This window comes from Aptenodytes forsteri, unplaced genomic scaffold (assembly GCF_000699145.1).
Source record: "Aptenodytes forsteri isolate BGI_AS27 unplaced genomic scaffold, ASM69914v1 Scaffold67, whole genome shotgun sequence".
NCBI lineage: Eukaryota > Metazoa > Chordata > Aves > Sphenisciformes > Spheniscidae > Aptenodytes > Aptenodytes forsteri.
In genome coordinates this window covers 457,476-467,536 of record NW_008795373.1, presented here as the reverse complement: position 1 = coordinate 467,536, position 10,061 = coordinate 457,476, and the positions used below count along the sequence as shown (strand labels likewise).

General features: G+C 46.8%; 1 non-coding gene across 1 annotated transcript; it reads left to right on the top strand.

The window, feature by feature from the left end:
* The first annotated feature begins 9,895 nt into the window (after positions 1-9,895).
* On the top strand, positions 9,896-9,977 carry TRNAS-AGA. Its single transcript has one exon. It is a non-coding gene; the product is annotated as a tRNA-Ser (tRNA).
* Positions 9,978-10,061: the final 84 nt, after the last annotated feature.

Sequence of the window (10,061 nt, the reverse complement as noted above, 5' to 3'; positions counted from 1 at the left end):
CGGCCGTCCAGCCAGTTTTTGACCCAGCGCAGAGTCCACCTGTCTAAGCCGTGAGCCGCCAGCTTCTCTAGGAGAATGCTGTGGGAGACAGTGTCAAAGGCCTTACTCAAGTCCAGGTAGACCACATCCACAGCCTTTCCCTCATCCACTAGGCGGGTCACCTGGTCATAGAAGGAGATCAGGTTGGTCAAGCAGGACCTGCCTCTCATGAATCCGTGCTGGCTAGGCCGGATCCCCTGGTTGTCCCACTCATGCCTTGTGAGCGCCCTCAAGATGAACCGCTCCATAATCTTCCCCGGCACCAAGGTCCACTTGTAGGACCACTTTGACACCAAGGTCAAGTGCTGTGGATCAGCCCATGTCCACATGGCTAAACTCCCTTAGCCTTCAAGGCTGATGGCCATGTACAAGCTGTCAATTGAGAATGGTCCCTGGCCTGTGTTAACCACTGAACTGCCCCTAGGAACCGTTCCGCAGAGTCCTAGGCTGAAAACATGCCAGGGATCCTTTTAACAATGTGACAATGCTGACATTGCTCCCTGGCATTATTTAATTTACCTGTGTAAATGAAGCCCTGGGGACCCTGGAGACCAGGGGGTAGCTGATGGGCTTGTGTGGGAAACATAGCTCATTGTCAAGACTGTCCATAGTCTTGCCTTCATTCTTTCAAAAGCTTATTCCAGCAAGGTTGGAGTGAACCTTAGCTATCCAACAAACAGTGGCTTTTCTTTTGAGGAAAGAAAGGTCCAGACCTTTGGTATTTGGTGGGGAGCTGAGAAGTTGGCAGCGAGAGCAATGAAGAGCACTACCCTGGAGATGGACCTAAGCCAGCGCTGGCCGGGACCTTGGAACAGCCACAATCCCTCACATCTTAGTTTTTCCCTCTCTGTAGTAACGGGTCCCTGCCTGCTCTTGCAGGCAGCTTGGCAGCTGCTATAGTATTGGGGAAATACTATAGGTGTATTTCCAACCTTGCACAGGGTCGTTATGGACATTCCTGATGGAGTCTTGGGAAGGAAGAGCACCTTCCACGCAATCAGCTTTCCACAATTCCTGGGTCTCCCTTTCAACTCCCCAGCTCAGCACAGCCCAGACCAATTCACTTGACTGTGTAATGCTCGGGTAGCCTTCATCATTCTGGTTTTGTAATTGTAGCTTTGAACACCTGAGTGACTGATTTCAGCAGAGGCTCCAGTCATATCAAGAAGGAATGGATACAGCTGGTTGTAGGACCAGCCAGAACAATGTGGTCTCTCAAGCAGACTTCATTTCCATTCTCCTCAGTCTGTTTGTTTCTCTCACCAGATGGTGGTTGCTTCTCCTTGCCTTATGGAAAGCTAAAAACTTGGCTCATGAGAAAAAAAATCCGAAGCGTGTGCTACGCCATTGAACCATAAATGGCTACATCTATCTCTAGAGCTGTATTTTCCTCTGTCTTTTTGAAGGAAAAGCATCCATTTCTATAAAATCTCCAACACCCATATAGTATTTTAGTAGTTACTGTTTTGGAGGAGTGTGATAAGGAAGCCTTTAGGGTGGATTCATTTCACTTGATCTACAACGTAAATGTGAGATTTGCTAGACACGCATCAGCTGTATCACTCTTATAGCTCCAGAGACCGTACTGACTTGATTTTCAATTACTGTAATAAGTACATATATATTTAATGCACATGAGGGCACCAACATGGTGACATCTACTTCTAAGGTCATGAATTTCAACCATTTAGGCCTCATTCCATTGCCTACACAGAGACACTGTAACTTGAGATGTAGCAGAGATCCAAGACATCTGCCTGGAGATGCAGACATAGCACAAGACCAACATGAGACCCGCAGCCCTCTAGGGCAGCAGCTGGAGGCCATGTGGGATACACCAAGGCCTCTTCAATGGCACTAAACCATAGCTGAACAGCTGAATTGAGACCTGAACCTAAGCTAGTTGCTACATTCCCCCTATAGCCACTGGAGAAAAGTAGGCACTTTTAGGGCACAAATCATCGTATCTTGAAGTGAGCACCTGAAAGAGATCCCAGTGCTCCCAGAAATGTGTCCCAGAAACAGCCTTTTCTCCATTGACTATAAAGCCAGTTGACCAGATCAGCACAGAGGAAGATGCTGAGCAGGCCAAAATCTAATTTTAAGCAAGAACAATCTCACTGTGTGTAACTGGATAGGCAAACTGTTACTTCTTTATAACACCTTTATGATTGCAACCACTAATATCTTCATTAAAAACCACAGTTTTCAGAAGCCCATGTGCATGACCTAGTGAAACTCAGGGTCTGACTGCCAGCCACTTTCTAAGTAAGAGTCAGAGCATCTGACTTAAAATGTTTGTTGTAAAACGTCTGCAAGCAAAACTCAGCTCCTGGATTAAATAGCATTGACCTGGAAAGATAGTCACCTTCCTACTGCAGCTGTGTACGAGCAACTGGTTGATGAGACGGGTTGTACTGGTCACGCTATGAGACAGAGGCATACTTACAGATCTCCTTGGACAATTGGGTAACTCTATCCTGGCTTGCTGTCATCAAGCAATGGTTGGGTCATTGTAATCTCTCTCTCATTGCGTCTGCCAAATTAGTTACATTGAATTGAAAACAGATCAGCAGAACTAATGCAACTCAGTCTACCAAAAAATCTGTATTGTACTTCCCTTATACTTCCGTCCCACACTGGAGGTGCACAAGAAGCGACTGGCCTACTGGCAAGCCAAATGAAACAGGTATCTGCTACGTTTATGCTTCAGTCTTTCCCTTAGAGGGACGCAAATGCCGGCCTCTCACCTATTGAGCTGCCAGTTTTTAGAACAGTTGGAGGAGCTGAAAGTTGTCCAGCCATCTCCTCTTCTGTTGTATTTGGTTAAAATCGGGTTATTACAATGTTGTTAGGTGGGGAGCAGACAGACTGGCAGACACATGGAGCGACAGACAGAGCAATTACATACACCTTTTTTTTTAGGAAGAGATGCTGAAGAATAACATACTAACACCCTCTCGCCTTGCAGCCTTTTCTCTTTTTCTTGCTAATTCAGAAAGTTGAAATTTTTCCGTTTGGGAGAATTTCAGCCAGGTCCAGAATCACTCATAAAATGGAGAAATTTTTCCAACAATGTCCCAGAAAAGTTTCCTAACTTTAAAAAGAAATCCAGGAACAAAATCTGGCCAGCTCTAACCTGACTGGCTCAATCTGTGCTGCAATGGGTCGTTCAGCAGAGGAGCCTGGGTCTCCATGAACCTCAGCCTTTTCTTACTCCTGCAGGCAGGATCTTCATAAAGGGAATCATCTCCACACTTCACGCAGGTAATGAGCAACCAGGAGTCAGCACCAAAGCCAAGCAGACTTTGGGCTCTTGTTTATCTCCAACCAAACAAATTAGCATGGACATAAACACCTCCAGAGCTTATTTGCTGGGAATGAGAGAAACCAAGGTAAAGTACTTGGGCAACAGCTTAAGTCAGGTGTGTGGTGAAGACGTACTTGAAAAACTTGGCAACATATTTGGGAGTCTACCTGGAAACTTGTGCAATTATTGACTGTTCCTTCACCTTTCCTTGACCTGGGGAAATACTCTTTTCATTGCATCTACGTAAAGAGTCAACTACCGTAAAACTATCCTTTCTTTGGGGGAAAAAAAAGTCTACTGTATCTATCTACTGTAGATATGATTTTTTAATAATATAGACAATTTTCTGTATTTTAAGGCTTGGTTTTATTAAACTGGGGCAAACCAGGGAATCTCATCTTTTATTCCTCACTGGCTACTGTGAAATTTATCCATGATTTACCTAGGACCCCCAAACTTAAAAGAGGTGGAATTTTAATTCCAGGGCTGCAGCAGGTCAAGAGTCAGGTTTATCTTTCAGCAGGGATTACCTGTGGTTTCTACTAGATTATTCCTGACATGTGGCTCATCATATTACAGGTTAACTGTTTACAGTGGGGGGGAAAGCATGACACATAATGAAGAACAGCTATATAACTCTCCTCCCTTCTCCCCAGAATAAATCTATCCTGAGTTTAGGAGGTGTGTAGATTAAAAGACTGCCTTGACAGGCTATCAACAACCTTACCACATCATATAACAAGAGTCAACTTTAAATCTACCATTTTGGCTACCTTTGAAACTCACAGAGAAGCCCAGTCCTAATATAAAATCTCCTAGTGGTTCACATCTGGGTTTTGTAATTGTCATCTGAAAACAAATAGTGGTAGGAGTGATAAGTGATTGGTCATCTCACTGGAATCCTATTACTCTAGTGAAGCCTTTTTTAGTAATTAAATAATATTGTATTTCTCCCAATATGAATCAAGGCTGAAAAAAAGTTTCATGTTCAGCTTTTAAACTGTGTTTTCATAGCCAATTTATTTTGTTTTTAAATATGCTCCTCTGCCCTTGCTTCCCCTCCCCTCCCTTTTATTCATTATACCCTAAGCAGGGCTCTGATTTCTCCTCATCCTGCCATGATTACAGGCAGAGTCCTCTGCCAGGGATTCAAAAATTGGTGGACAATTCCCCCTGGGCTTATAAACTCGCTGTTGTTCGCCTGCTGTCTTGGGGGAGATGAAAAGCAAATCCACAAGCTGCCAAGAATCACACCCAGGCAGGGATGCAGTGCTGCGAGAGCTGGTCCCTGCTCGGCGGCCAGGAGACAGACGTGACCCTGGGACAAGTTCATGGGGTCACACCTTGGCCCTGATGGAGACCCCCTGTCCCCTCACGGGGCACAGATAGGGATTAAACTGTAGGACTGCAGTCCGTTTGCATCAAACTGAATGAACAGACCCCAGTCACAAATCACTCAATATTTTAACAGGTTTGGGGAGGTTTTTCTTCCTTGCTTTAACCCTTTGTGGGAACTCGGGGCCTGCAGAAGATGGCCGGTGGGCAGTCCTCCAGTACATGTGGCAAAAGCTACCTGGTGTAAACCTGTTTTTTCCATGTCCCAGCCAGAGCTGAAGGGACAGGGAGGACCGTCCCCTTCACCTCTCAGGTCTGGAGTCTCCGCTACAGCTGCCTTCCAATGCACTCCTCACCGCTGGTGTTTCCCATTGCCTGCTCACCAAACGGGTCCCCAATTTGGCACCAAGCCATTCCCCAGGGAGGCCAGGACCTCGTTGTCAGTTATCTCACAGGCATCGGACCATAAGCTCTGCAGAGGACCAGGCTATCTCACAGGTGTCAGATCATAAGCTCTGCAGCCACCTGCTAGCCCCCAAGCCATCTGAGGTTGCCCAAGTCCTTGCAAACTTCTTTCACACGTTTTTTTGGTTGCCACAGGGAGGGCCAAGGGGAGAGCTTTTGAGTCACATGTGGCAAAGGAGAGCAAATGTGTTTGTGCCCTTTTCTGAGCGCTGGGCAGGGGGATGGTTGCTGCATCTCCATCATTTCTCCCTGTATTTCCTTGTCTGTCCTGCCCCATGCTGGTGGATGGAGAATGGTCTATTCTCTGGCAGAAAAGCCCTGTGCTAATGCAGGCAGAGGTCACAGAGAACAGGAGCTTTAGGCTGCTGATTTCTAACCTTTAGCATTTCTTTCTTCTTCCCCTTTTTCATCCCACTTGGTCCCCTACAACCCTCTTCATGCTGAGGCAGGTGGCTGAGAAAACTCCTCTGGGCTATGTGTCAGTGAAAGGCTCTTTGTTTAGCTATTGGGAGTAAAACTGTGTATAAAAAGGTAAATACAAACATCAGCCCTAACTGCAAATGCGGTCATATCACTGACTGGCTTCAGCTCTGTAGAAAATCCCAGTGTAATTCGTCCCAGAGTCAGGTTTTGAGCACGAGGTGAGCATTAGACTGGAGTCAGTGGGATTGCCTGTGCAAGTAAACAGTGCCAGACAGGAGCTGGGCAGCTGACTCCCAAAGGGTGAGACACAGCTGGGGACCAGCAACCCGTCCCTGGTCTATAGGTTGTATTTGAGTGCTCTCTAGTGGACAGAAAAATTAGTCCAGAGACAAACACAGCTGATGCTGACTCTCCCTGAGCAGAAGTCACCCTCACCTGGGTGTCTGAGGCATTGGGTCTGTAATATCTAAACACCGTGGGCCTGTGCTGAGTGTCTGGGACCAGGGTTTTGGAGGGCGGTTCAAAGCAGGGTCTTCTTGATCTGTGACCCTGCAGGGCAGAGGTTTGATGAGGGAGCGGTGCAGGGTTGTGAAGAATGCATGCCTCATCGGATAAGGGCTCACGCACGGAGCACAAGGTAACATCCCAACGCCTTCCCCATTACACGGCCTTTCAGTGCTTCTCCTTGTATTGAAGGAAACACCTGCAGGACCTGCTCCTGCGTGTGCAGTCAGCAGGTAGGAGAGCAGATAGGTACTGTGGAAGGAGAGCAGAAACATTTTTTGGTCATGAAAGGGATTTCATGAAGAGGTGGGGAAAAATGATGATATCAATTTATTTACCAGCCACTGCTGAGCCTCCAGGAGCCCTCTGCTCTGAAAGCCCTGCCAGTGCTGGACATAGTTGCTCTGAGGGAAGATAGTTCTTGTTTCACAGCACAAAGTGATAACCCACTAGATATAGTGGAAACTTAGACTTCTTCAGTGTGACAAGAAGGTTTTTACGGAAGTCAGCTCAGGACGCAGGCCATAAAGTGGTTACGTAGTGGGTGCTCCCAGATCAACAGAACTGTATTACTGAACCCAAACGTTCAAAAGGTGTCCCAAAATCATGAGATTTATAAGAATACTGTATTGCAGTTGGGATTTCCCTACATTAGGTATCTGACTTTTGAGCTCTGAGAATAACTCATCGCATTTTCCTTTTATTTCTGTGAAATAACAGCTAAAAGATTTTTTATGATGGTGATGGTAAAAACTGAAACAGCCACTTGACTCATGAAACAGCTACACCAGCTATAGAGGTTATATGCATCTCTCCTTAAGTTCTTTGTTTAAAACCTGGCTTCTCTATTACCCCTGTGTTGTGGGGGCTACTGTTTTAGATTTTCAGGATGATACCGTCTGTCAGCAAGAGCTCCTCTTATATGGACACTTCCCAACGCTCAGACATCTTGAACACAAATGAAGCCCCTTCAGCCTCCTACTGAGGTTATTTACTTGACTCCCATTCATTCTTTTCCTTCACTTTTTAGAGGCCTTTGGCTGAAATCAGACTGGCGTCCTTTTCTTTGAGCATCTTCTTCCACTTGGAGCAGTCACCTTTGACCTTGCCTCATCTAGTCAGAAACCACTGAGGCTCTAACACAGTACCACACATACCTGCAGTAAAAAAATACGGGATTGTATATGGGCAGTTATTCTACGCAAATTCATTAATAGTTTTGTTACAGAGATGCTGCAGCTATGCATAATTTAGGCTACTGAATACTGACTGCATGAGTATGTTGATTCAGTTTGTTGAAGGTCCAGAAAGGAAAGAAAAAAAAAAAAGAATGGATAAAAATAAATCAAGCAACCTACCAAATCAGTCAGCACTGGAGAGTTAAGAGGCAGGAAAAAAGCCAGCAGTCCCAAAGAGAAGAGCCCTGAAACTTCAGAGAGTTTCTTCCTCTTTCCTTCGCTCATGCACAACTGAACTGAGACAAGGGAGACCCATGAAGGTGAGAGGAGCTGCTGAGGGTGACCCAAATATTGGTAGGAAATAATAACTTTATTAGTGACGACTATTACTGGTGTTGGTTCTCAGATTCGCTGCACGTTCTCCCATAGGCCTTCCCCTGAAGGTTTCCAGTTGACTATCAGCTACACTAACAAGTCCCAGTGCCACTGTGCCTGATGGCCTGGGTGCAGGGTCTGGCCAACACTCATCGATGTGCTCTTTTCTGCCAGAAAAAAAAAAGATAACTTTATTAGTGACGACTATTACTGGTGTTGGTTCTCAGATTCGCTGCGCGTTCTCCCATAGGCCTTCCCCTGAAGGTTTCCAGTTGACTATCAGCTACTAACAAGTCCAACACTCATCGATGTGCTCTTTTCTGCCAGAAAAAAAAAAGAAAAAAAAAAAAGGGTCCAATGGAAGAAATTTTCTATGTAGCATCCAAAGCAACGTGGGAATCAAACTCCAAATATTCTGGGAGGTTGCTTCTGAAAAAGGCAAGACCGTTGCTGAGCTCCAGCAGACAGCTCTATCGGCATATTACAGTTTTCTTCTGTCAGGTTTGATTTCTGTGCACCTTTTATGCCGAGATTTACTCTTCACAGTCACCACCTGATGAAAGGCCCTACCCTAACCTCATGGGTAAGTTAGCTGATTCTTTCCACAACTTCAGCGGTTAGCAACACTGAGGCATTTTTTTTATTTTCCAACTACGTGATGCTTTTGATGATACGGGCTGTGGAGTTATAAAAATGCCACATATGATGAGCCTTGCTAAGAAACCAGATAAATAGGCAGCACTTGGACTTCTTCATGAGCATACCAACATAGTGCACACAACCTCTCCAGGTGAAAGACAGAGCCCAGCAGCATACTGGGGCTGAGCAGACACTTCTGTTTGGGGAGAAAAGCCCCAGTTTTTGAAGCATCTTCACAGGCACTCGGTGACGTCTGGATTGGACACTGCTCAGTGAGTGCGACAAGCACTGTCTCAGTGGGGGCTCGTGGCTCAGGTCCTGCTCTATTTTTGCTGTCTCCGGCAGCAAATTGCCAGCTGCTTACTCCTTGTTACTATCTGAATAAATTGGATTATCCAGGAAGCCTACCAGGGATAAAAATGCCATTAGAGAAGTAACTCATTTAGACATATAACTATTTAGGATATACTTATGCTTTCAGGAACTCCAGCCCAGAGCTTTTTAGCCCTTCAGAGGCCACATGAGAACGATTCACGTTTCAAAAGCATTTTCCAGTGGCTTGCAGCACTTCTGGCAACTGCAACTCCTGTGCCAGGAAGGCTGCAGCCGTGTGGCGGTATTTACACTCTGCTTAACAAAAGGTTTCCAGTGGCAATAGCCAGGGAGAGAAAACAACCAGGATTTAGGAAGGAACTCCACTTAAGAAGTCTCCCATTTTTGTTTGTTTTGACTCATGAGTTTCATGCTCCAGACTTCTTGTTTCACCACAAGCAGCAAAAGATTGTTGTGTATCTGCCACCTTTGGATCACTCTTGATTTTTACAGACTTCCATCACATCCCCAACTCCTCCAGCTGTTTCTTTCTGGGATGAAAAGCCCTAATCCACTCACCAAGTCCTCTTTTAGGGGCTGCTCCTCTCTGGGGGCACCCCTGGACCCCGCTGCGTACCCACTCGGGGTGCAGAGTCTCTTTGGGCAGCAGCTGCACTGATGCAGCGTCAGTGTCTGGTTTCTATTGCTTTTCTAACATTCCCTAGCATCTCCTTAAGTTTCTGCTGTGATTACCGAGGCGTGAGCAGCAGACAGCAGAAAGCTGTGCCCGGTGCGAAGCTTTTTTTCCTCGGTGCTTCCCTGCAGAAGCTCTGCACAACCGTGCAGAGAAGCACCGAGAAAAAAAAAGCACCCAGGTTCTCCCAGAAGCGTGAAAAAGAAGCTGGGCTCCCCGGGCCAGCTGTGGGTGCCGGTGAGGGGCAGCAGAGGGAGCAGCTGCTTGCTGCTTTCTTTCCAAAACAAAGGTTGGAGCAAACAGCACCTCTGAGCAACCCTGTGGCCAGGGCCGCGGGGGTTTGCAGCACCCTGCGCCCGGCTGCGCTCTTTGCCCCGGCGGAGGCCAAAGGGCTGCCGCGGAGGCGGCACCCAGCCACCGGGCTGGTTTTTATTGAAGCTAACGCTCTCGAGCAGCGTCGTGCGGGTTATTTTAAGGCAGATGGAGGCGTGCAAGCTATTTCCACTTAGGAGGAGGGCACACAGATAGCACCGGGGAAACGTTTTCGTCCCGTAAACGAAAAAGAAAGAGAGGGGCGGGTGGATTAGTGGAGCTTCCGTGCCCAAAGAGCCGCCCGTCGGTGTAGTCGTGGCCGAGTGGTTAAGGCGATGGACTAGAAATCCATTGGGGTCTCCCCGCGCAGGTTCGAATCCTGCCGACTACGACTCGGACAATTCTTTTCTCCCCTCAGACGTTTTCCTCCCCCCGCTCTTCCCAGCGATCGTTTATGCACCAAAGCCTCCACCCG